The sequence below is a fragment of the Sorex fumeus genome, unplaced genomic scaffold, assembly GCF_029834395.1.
Source record: "Sorex fumeus unplaced genomic scaffold, SorFum_2.1 ptg000006l, whole genome shotgun sequence".
NCBI lineage: Eukaryota > Metazoa > Chordata > Mammalia > Eulipotyphla > Soricidae > Sorex > Sorex fumeus.
In genome coordinates this window covers 41396367-41406718 of record NW_026606063.1, presented here as the reverse complement: position 1 = coordinate 41406718, position 10352 = coordinate 41396367, and positions in this window count along the sequence as shown.

The following is a 10352-nucleotide window of genomic DNA, read 5'->3' as shown; positions in this document are numbered from 1 at the left end:
TGAGGTGTTGGGGACAGAAGGCACAGTCTTGCTCTACCGTGTGAGCAATATGCCCCAGCGATGGATGTGGGCTTAATAACTTCTGACTTTTGGGCTGGAGCGATAGCACAGCAGGTAGGGCGTTTGCCTTGCATGTGGCTAACCCAGGTTCGGTTCCCAGCATCCCATATGGTCCCCTGAGCACCGCCAGCGCCAGGAGTGATTTCTGAGTGCAGAGCCAGGAGTAACCCCTGAGCATTGCCGGGTGTGACCCAAAAAAGCAAAAAACAAACAAAAAAATAACTTCTGACTTTGGTCAATAGAGTTATTAGTCTTTTTTTTCTCCCTTCCTTCCCCTCTTTTCTCCCTTCCTTCCCCTCTTTTCTCCTTTTCTTTCTTTCTTTCTTTCTGTCTTTCTTTCTTTCTTTCTTTCTCTTCCTTCCTTCCTTCTTTCCTTCCTTCCTTCCTCCCTTCCTTTCCTTTCCTACTTTCTTTTTTCTCTCCCTCCCCCTCCCCCTTTTCTCTCTTTCTTTCTTCGTGTTTGCAATCAAATCCAGGATCTGATACTTGCAGAGCTAGATCCCCACCACTAAGCTACATCCCTGGCTCTGTTTTAGTATTCTTATGGGGGGTGGGGGAGGAAGAAAGTGGGACATAATTTATATACATTTAAAGTACAAACTTTGTGTTTTAATAAATTATATACAATATAATTGTCATCCCAATTAGAACAGAGAGTATTTCCACCCCCACACACCCACGCCCGTAAATTGAAATCAGTGGCAGTACTCAGCAAATGCTCAAAGCCCTGAGGAGTGAAACGTTAAGTCCCGTTGGACCCTAGGTATGAGGCTCGCGTGGGCTGTAACAGGCTCACCACAGCTCTCAGCTCCACTCAGCCTCAGGTTTTTATATTTTCCTGATAAAACCAAGTAACCATTTACTTTTAAAAAGCAGTTTTTTTCCCTCCCCCTTTTGCTTCTGAGCCACACACCTGGTAGAGCTCAGGGTCTAATCCTGGGTTTGTATCCTGGGGTCACTTCTGGCAGTGGTGCTGAGGATTGAACTGGGGTCAGCTGCCTGCCACGCAAGTACCTTACCCCTGTCCTATCTCTCTCTAGCTGCAAGAACCAGTTTGTTTCAGCCATAATTTTGGTCATTCAATTTTTCTTCCAGATGTGTAAATGCACAAGATACACAAAATTTAGTGTGCTGCATGATTTGTTTCTTGTGAAGCCTTTTTTTTTTTTAAACCATGCAGCTGTTAGGCTGAGCTCAGAAAATTATTGAAATTGTTCAGTAAGATTACTGATTTGATTCCCCCTTCCTGGTTCCCACCCCCCCCACACACACCAACCCACCTGCAAAAACCCAAGCAAAGAGTTTGTCAACCAAAAGTTGGATTCATTTGTCAGTCTGTCTGAACTGTGCCTTTATTATTTTGTTAGAACAATGCAGTGATTTCTATTAAAAGATGATATCCTAGGGCTAGAGCAATAATAGTACAGCAGGTAGGGCACATGCTTTGCATGCAGCCAACTCAGGTTCAATCCTTAGCACGCCATATGGGCCCCAAAGTTCACCAGGAGTGATTCCAAAGCACAGAGCCAGGAATAAGCCCGGAGCACCGCCAGGTACCCCAAACAAACAAACAAAAAGAGATGATTTCCTTGTTTTAAACATTTTATGGGGGCATACATACTTGCAGGAAAGTGTACAGAGTTCAGTGAATTTGCTCAAAGTGAGCACAGCCACCCATTTTGAGCCTGTGGACTCTGGGACGGGACGAGACTTGCATGTGACTGCATCCATAAACCTGGTTTGAAACCAGGGTTGTGGTCCTTACAGCCGCCAGGTCATCAGCCCTGGTCACATGCCAAGCAAACCTTAGCCTCTGTACTGTCTCTCTTGCCCAAAGCTCAGTCTTGCTCCTGTTTCTTGGCAATCCAGTGTAATAAAATGTAATAACTTTCCGGGGTGATACATGATTAGGTTCACTGTTCATCAGTTGTGACACAGATCTATTATGTCCAATGTCCAGCTGGACCTGCCCCGTGGGACATGGAAGTGAGAAGGGAAACTACACTGTCTGCTGGACTTGGAGCAACAAATAAAATCCATTTGGGTTCAGTGTCTCCTCACTGGCTGAATCTACAGGGCATGCAGTGATCTCTGCCACTGGGGTGCTTGGTAGGAACCCAAGGCTGTCACCAAGGCACCACTTGGCCCTAGGTTTATTTTTTGGAGGGGAGGCGTGGTCGTCCATCAGAGAGTGAAGTTGGTTATGGCAAAATTGTGCCTCCAACAAAGATTGTCAAGATCTGTGTTAGGTCAATGGCTTGAGATCATCAGTGGGGCCAGCAGTAGCCCTCATGTCGCGATAAATATTCAAATCCTCAACTTAGAGGCAAAGAATTAGCAAAGGGGTAAGGTGCTTGGCTTGCACTGGCATGCCGGTTGTCCCAGTTCTATCTCCAGCCTGCATATGGTCTCCTGAATACTGTCAGGAGTTACCCCTGTGTACAGGGCCTGGGATATGCCACACACACACACAACCCAAGTCTAGTTTTGAGCTTGGTTTTAGTTTTCCCTCTCTCTTGCTTGGCAAAAAGTAACCATATGACTTCGCTCCTCCCCACCCATTACTGGTGATTACTTCCTGGAGGTTGGGTTCTAGTTCTGCTCTTGGGTTACGAGGTCCTCTACAAGGATTGGGAATTTTGAACTCAAATTAATTATTGTTCATTTGAGTTCATACCTGATTCCTTTTCTTTAATTTTTTTTTTTGAGTGGTGGTGGTGGGGGAGGAGCGGGGTCATATCTGGCAGTGGGTTATCAAGGGAACTCTCACACTGTAGCATTTTCAACTGCTGGGTTTTTGCAGTTGCTAATTCAACTGCCACAACTTCAGGGTTAATTAGATGAGCCAAGCTGCAAAGGCAGAGGACAGGAAGTTGGGTCCTGTGGAAGAGTTCATCTCTGCAATGAAGGTGAACATGTGGGCTTCAGGACACATGCAGGAAAGGTACAAGCTAGAGAAGCAGAGGGTAAGAAAAGGTTGAGCGGTCTAGGAAAAAGAGGAATGTTTTTGTTGTCTTTGTTTTTATTTGGGGCCACACCCAGCTAGACTCAAGGCTTACTCCTGGCTCTGTGCTCAGGGATCACTACTGACTGTGCTCAGGGGACTTTGCAGTTCGGGATTGAACTGAGGTGTATATATGTATTTTTGCTTTTTGGGTCACACCCGTCGATGCACAGTTGTTACTCCTGGCTCTGCACTCAGGAATCACTCCTGGCAGTGCTCAAGGGACCATATGGGATGCTGGGAATCAAACCCAGGTTGGCCACGTGCAAGGCAAATGCCCTACCCGCTGTGATATCACTTCAGCCCCTCACACTCTTTCTTCTTTTCTTATAGTTACCAAGAGTTGCTGTAGCTCAGCCAAAATGAAAAGTTCATCCAAAACCTGATTTGACCATAGGAAAATTTATCATTTGCATTACACCCGTATAAACTGCAGCATAGTTTGATAGTCAAATAACCGAGCATTGGCTACCTCCAGGGAAATGCCTCATCCTTATTCTGAGCCCTCTTAAAAGCTTGGCAGTTGATGAAGAAAACTTGAGGCCTAGATAGATAGTACAGGGGGGCCTACACACAGCTAACCTCAGTTCAATGAAGGAGGAGGAGGAGGAGGAGAAGGAGGAGGAGGAGGAGAAGGAGGAGGAGGAGAAGGAGGAGGAGGAGGAGGAGGAGGAGGAGGAGGAAGAAGAGGAAGAAGAGGAAGAAGAAGAAGAAGAAGAAGAAGAAGAAGAAGAAGAAGAAGAAGAAGAAGAAGAAGAACTGAGACACGAAAAAAGGATGATAACAAGAAACTCTGCTTTCTTTGCAACATCTTACGTGGGATATGAAGTTGGCGGAGATGGGGTGCATTGCCTTGATTCACTGTGCTTGCTAGGCAAATAGAAGTTTCTGAGATCTGGGGCCAGAGCCAGAGTACAGTGGGTAGGGTGCTTGCTTTGCATGGGCCAACCTGGGTTCAGGCCCGAGCCCCAAGAGTTACCCGTGAGCAGAGCCAGGGATGAGCCCTGAGCACAGTTGAATGTGCCACCCCAAGCAAAAAAATCCCAAAGCAAAACAAAAAACAAAACAAAAAATCTCCAAAAACCAAAAGCCAAAGGAAAAAAAGAAGGTTCTATGATCCTATTATCTGAGATGGGGCTGTGGTTCAAGGGACAGAGAGTCTGCAAGATTCTGGGCTTGATTCTCGGGCCTGCACGGCCCCTCTCCCCAGCCAGCACCTTCAGGAGTGGCCCCACAATTATTCAAATTACATTTTTTAATTTTAAAATTAGGGATGACCCTGATTGAATCCTCGGCACCCCCATATGGTCCCCTGAGCTCCGCCAGGAATGATCCCTGAGCACAGAGCCAGGACTAAACCCTGAGCATAGAACCAGGAGTGATCCCTGAGCACAGAGCCAGATGTAAACCTTGAGCACCACTGTCCGTACAAGCCTTATAATGCAATTTGCTTCTTAAAACTGTATTATTATAAAGGGAATGCCCTGCCACTGAGGCAGGGTGGGATGGGGGGATGGGGGGTGGGAGGGATACTGGAATCCGTGGTGGTGGGAAATGGGCACTGGTGGAGGGATGGGTATTTGATCATTGTATAATTGAAACCCAAGCACAAAAATTTGTAAGTCTACAACTGTACCTCATGGTGTCTCACTAATAAAAATTTTTTAAAAACTGTATTATTATAATGAGACTGACACTCAAAGAGAGTAAACACAAGGGCTGGGAATATTGCAGCATAGTTGGGAGCCTGCCTCATGAGCTGGGGGAGAAGGCAGCTGGAATAGAGAAGGGATCACTAAGTCATTGATGGTTGGAGGGGATTGTTCTGGATGAGAGATGTGTGCTGAAAGTAGATAAAGGACCAAACATGATAACCTCCCAGTATCCAAATTGAAAACCATAATGCCCAAAAGTAGGGAGTGAACATGGGTGAAATTGTCTGCCATAGAATCAGGGGAAGGGTTGAGATGGGGGGGATGCTGAGGACATTGGTAGTGGGAAATATACACTGGTGGAGGTATGGGTGTTCATCATTGTATGACTGAAACTCAAATATGAAAGTTTTGTAACTGTGTCCCATGGTGATTCAATAAAAAAGAAAAAGGGGGAAAAACTATGTATTTGCAACTTTGATTCAAACAGAAGCTATATTTTAAAGACTGAGTAGATGGGCTGACCAGAGTGGACATAACTGAAACTGGAGTTGAGTTTCTGATTGATTCTAAAGATTCGAGCTCAGAGTTAAAGAACTAAAACAAAATCCTAAAATAACCAAAGAAAGGTTAAGTGACATAGAAACACATTCAAAAGTGACATAGAGATACATTCAAAACAAGCAGAAATTTCAGATGAGAGCTGAATTTCCATCTGATGAATGGGACTGGAGAGTTAATACAGTGGGCAGGGCACTTGCCTTGAGCATGTATGACCTGGGTTTGATCCCCGGCATCCCATACTGTCCCCTAAACCCTGCCAGGAAAGAATCCTGACCTCAGAGCCAGGAGTAAGCCCTGAGCCAAGTGTGACCCCAAAAGCAAACAGGCTAAAAATTCAGATGAAAGAAAAGAATAATATAATTGAACATAATTTCCAGGTTTAAAAAAGATTCAGGGGCTGGGGCTGGAGCAATAGCACAACGGGTAGGGCGTTTGTCTTGCATGCGGCCGACCCGGGTTCAGTTCCCAGCATCTCATATGGTCCCCTGAGCATCGCCAGGAGTAATTCCTGAGTGCAGAGCCAGGGGTAACCCCTGTGCATCGCCGGGTGTGACCCAAAAAGGAAAAAAAAAGATTCAGGGGCTGGAGTGATAGTACAGTGGGTAGGGCATTTGCCTTGCATGCGGCCAACCCGGGTTTGATTCCTAGCATCTCATATGGTTCCCTGAGCACTGGCAGAAAAAATTCCTGAGTGCAAGAGCCAAGAGTAACCCCTGTGCATCGCTGGTGTGACCCAAAAAGCCAAGTAAATAAATAAATAAAATAAAAAAGATTCAAGGGACCCAGGATAAGATAGCAGTTAGGGTGTACCTCGCCCCCTTCCATCCCTGGTTCCAGGTCATGAGCAGTGTAACTCCCCACACCGGGCTGGAGCAGCTTCGCGTCCTCAAGCCATTGCCTCAACTCTGGTTGACTGAGAATCACTGGTAGGGCCCAGAGGGCATTGCTTAGGAATGTCCCCACCGCAAAATAATTTAAAACATAAAGAAAAAAATTCAAGTCCTCAAGGTGAACCAGTGAACCAAGTTTCATCCCTAAATACATTCTTCAAAGGAAAGAAGAAATTTAATTTTTTTCTAGTGAGAAAAGTGAGGTTATCTACAAAGATATAATCCTTTCGACATTAGAGGGTTTTTCTGTTTTTTTTTTTTTTTTATTCATTACCACTGGATCAGGCTGGAGCAATAGCACAGTGGGTAGGGCATTTGCCTTGCACGAGGGCAACCCGGCCGACCCGAGTTCGATTCCTCCGCCCCTCTCTGAGAGCCCAGCAAGCTACAGAGAGTATCTCGCCCGCACGGCAAAGCCTGGCAAGCTGCCTGTGTTGTATTTGATATGCCAAACACAGTAACAACAAGTCTCATGATGGAGACGTTACTGGGCCCATTCAAGCAAATTGATGAACAACGGAGGACAGTGACGGTGACAGTGACCACTGGATCCTATAGAACCTCCAAACATGACATTTGTACAGGGAGGAGGTAGTAGATACTATTGGTTGGAGAATTGACTGGTGAATTTTTTTTATTATTTATTTAAAATTTTTTAAACTATGACTGGAGCGATAGCACAGTGGTAGGGCGTTTGCCTTGCACCCAGCCAACATGGCCGACCCGAGTTCGATTCCTCCGCCCCTCTCGGAGAGCCCGGCAAGCTACCGAGAGTATCTCGCCCGCAAGGCAGAGCCTGGCAAGCTACCCGTGATGTATTCGATATGCCAAGCACAGTAACAACAAAGTCTCCAATGGAGATGTTACTGGGCCCGCTCGAGCAAATCGATGAACAATGGGAGGACAGTGACAGCGACAGTGACTGAAAAATAGACAACAGTTTTATAAAGCTTTAGTAGGCTAAGAGGTCTTTAAAATACCTTACTTATTGGACCTCACTTAATCCTTATAGAATAGCATCTATGACATAGGTAGTATTATCTCCATTACTGTACACATGAGAAGATTTTGGTAGAAAAAAGATAAGTGATTTTTTAAGGTGACCAGAGAGTCAGTAGAAATTCAAAGCCTATTTTTATTTTGAGATTAAATGAATTTTCTTGGCAAATAAATACTTTCTCAGTTTCTCAGTGTCCAGTAGATAATTGAAAAGAAAGGAAAGCGCTTTCTCTATAGAAAATGGATTCTAGGTGGGGGACAGAACAATATACAGAAGATAGGGCATTTGCTTTGCGCAGGACCAATCCAGGTTCGATCCCTGGCATCTCATATAGTTCCCCGAGCTCCGCTAGGAGTAATTCCTGAGTGCAGCACCAGGAACAACCTCTGAGCATAGCCAGGTATGGCCCCCAAAACAAAAATAAAAAACAAAGGGAAAAAAAGAAAATGGATTCAAGGGCATTAATTATTAGTTCTACCTTGTTAACAATATTATTCCAGGTTCTTTTTGGTTTGGGTCTTTTTCACCTATCAATGACATAACAGAGGCAGTTTATACTTTACTTCTGCTTCATATTGTAAAACTTTTAAATATTTCTTCCTCTTCTTTGGTACTCTATATATTTTTCTGTGTTCTAAATTTTCCCCCATCATTTCAAATACTTTTTAATGCTTATTCATTCTCAAATGTTAAAAGTTTTGTCCACACTTCTCATTTGTTCCCAAACAGGATGAGCTAATCCTCCTTGGCTCCCAGCCTGTCTCTTTGGATGGCGTTCGAGTCTTCTTTTCATCTCTGAGGCTGGAGAACTGGTAAACTTCCAGCCGCCTGAAAGGACGCTGGAGCGAGCCATCTGGCAAGCAATGCAACCCTAAGAGGCTCTTCTCAGTGTACTGCAAAGCCTTTGTGCCAGAAAGCTGAAGGTTACCTGGCCCCTGGCCTTGTCTTCTTCCCGGCCGTGGGCCAGGTGGGCAGTGGCCTGGCCACCTGCTGAAATTCAGGATAAGAGAGACATTGTCACTCAGGGGAAAGCCTCCTCTCTGCTGTCAGTGGATGCTCAGCAACTGTCAGGAAGGGAGACTCGGGAGTCTGCGTTAAATCTGGAAGCATTCTGCGTTATCGATTGCACTTTTTTTTTTCATTTTTGGGTCACACCCGGCAATGCACAGGAGTTACTCCTGGCTCATACACTCAGGAATCACTCCTGCCGGTGCTCAGTGGACCACATGGGATGCTGGGAATCGAACCTGGGTTTGCCGTGTACAAGGCAAACGCCCTACCTGCTGTGCTGTTGTTCCAGCCCCTCGATTGCACTTTAAAAGCACCCCTAATTTTGTGGTATGAAACAGCAGCAACTAATTCCTCATGATTCTAGTGGTTTGCTGGGCTCAGCAAAGTAGTTTTCTTTCAGCAACTCTCATTTGTCCACCGGGAGACTGAACAATGATAGAATCATTTCTAAGGTGTCACCATTCACAAGTCTGTAACCTGCTGTCACTACAACATAGAGTTAAGAGCCAGGTATGTGGCATATAGAGCACTTATCTTGCATGTGTGAGGCCCTGGGTTACAGTTCTTGCACTTGGCACCTCTAGCTTCCTGAGTCTCACTAAAGTAAGCCCTGAGCACCACCAGCCCAAACTTCCTCCAGCCCCCAGAGCAAGAAAACAAATAAGAAAGCAAATTCAGATTCATAAAACTATGAGATCTAGGTGGCCTTTTTTCTCTTTTTTTTTTTTTTTTTTTTTGCTTTTTGGGTCACACCCGGCGATGCACAGGGCTTACTCCTGGCTCTGCATTCAGGAATTACTCCTGGCTGTGCTCGGGGGACCATATGGGATGCTGGGAATCGAACCCGGGTCGGCCGCGAGCAAGGCAAACGCCCTACCCGCTGTGCTATCTCTCCAGCCCCTAGGTGGCCTTTTTTAAATATTTATTTTATTTTCGGTTTTATTTATTGTTTGGGAGCACTCCTCATGGTTCTCAGGGATCAAACCCTGAGTTTGACCACGCACAAAGCAAGAACATATCCTTCTTTTCTTCCTCTACTCCTGGCTCACTTTTATTTATTTATTTAGATTTCCCTGGTTTTTTTTGTTTTGTTTTGTTTTGTTTTTTGCTTTTTGGGTCACACCCAGCGATGCACAGGGGTTACTCCTGGTTCATGCACTAAGGAATTACTCCTGGCCGTGCTCGGGGGACCATATGGGATGCTGGGAATGGAACCTAGGTCCGGCCGTGTGCAAGGTGAACGCCCTACCCGCTGTGCTATCACTCCAGCCCCTCCCTTTGGCTTTTTGGGTCAATACTGGTGATGCTCAAGGATTCCTCCTTGCTCTGCTCTCAGGAATTATTCCTGGCAGGCTCAGGAGATCATATAGGATGATGAAGATCAATCTCAGGTCTGTGATGTGTGAGATAAGCACCATAACTACTGTCCTATCGCTCGGGCCCATACTTTCTGAGATCTGTCAAATCAATTATCACTTCTTTTACCTGCTGTCCAGTGTCCAAAGGTCTTTTATTTTTTCTTTCTTGTTTCCTTGTTCTTGTGTGATCCAAAAGAAAATCAATTGCTTTTGGATTTCCTGTGGGATCTTAGTCAAACGCATGGGTTTGCTCTGCTATCTTGAATTGAAGGGCCCCTTTGAGGTTTTTTTTTTTTTGGCTCCTTTTTTGGGGGGGGCACATCCAGCGATGCACAGGGGTTATTCCTGGTTCATGCACTCAGGAATTACTCCTGGCCATGCTCGGGGGACCATATGGGATGCTCAGAATCAAATCTGGGTTGGCCGCATGCAAAGCAAATGCCCTACCGTCTGTGCTATCACTCCAGCCCCCCGCTTTGAGTTTTTAATTTCAACAATCACATCATATTTTTTGTTAACTTATTTACATTTTTTTGAATCACCATGAGAAACACAGTTACAAAGTTGTTCATGATTGGCTTTCATCGTACTATGTACCAACACCTGTCCCTTTACATTACCTGTATATTTCCCACTATCAATGTCCCCAGTTACCTTCCAACCCCATCCCCCACCTCTATGACAGGCACCTCTCTTTCTCTCTCTCTCTCTCTCTCTCTCTCTCTCTCTCTCCTTTTGGACGTTATGGCTTGCAATACAAATACTGAAAGGTTATCAAGCATATCACTTTTCCTACTTACATTAATTTTTAAA